Raw genomic sequence first — 301 nt, 5'->3', positions numbered from 1 at the left:
GAGAAGCAGAGATGGGGGGGTCAGGGCTGCTCCGGGGGGAGCCCCACGCTCCGGGCATCCCTGGCCCCCACTCTTGGACCCCCCAACCTTGGTGCCCCCCAGCCTTGATCCTGGCCCAGTGCCCCCCACTTGGTGCCCCCCAGACCCAATACCCTCTAAACCTCAGTGCTCACCCAAACCCAGTGCCCCCCACCCTCCAGACCCCAGAGCCCCCCAACCCAGTGCCCCCCCAGCCCTAAACCCAGCGCCCCAGGATCCCCCTCACCTGGGGGGGCTGGGGGGGTGACTCCCGTCAGAGCCA

General features: G+C 70.1%; 1 protein-coding gene across 1 annotated transcript in view; it reads right to left on the bottom strand.

Annotated features, from left to right (window-relative positions):
• SSPO (SCO-spondin) overlaps positions 1–301 on the bottom strand; it is a 54,204-nt gene that overhangs the window by 32,561 nt on the left and 21,342 nt on the right. The gene's annotated exons all lie outside the window — the stretch shown is intronic.

This window comes from Calidris pugnax, unplaced genomic scaffold (genome assembly GCF_001431845.1).
Source record: "Calidris pugnax isolate Ruff unplaced genomic scaffold, ASM143184v1 scaffold272, whole genome shotgun sequence".
NCBI classification, from domain to species: Eukaryota; Metazoa; Chordata; class Aves; order Charadriiformes; family Scolopacidae; genus Calidris; species Calidris pugnax.
Note: the sequence above shows the minus strand (reverse complement) of the source record. Positions and strands in the feature narration are given on the sequence as shown.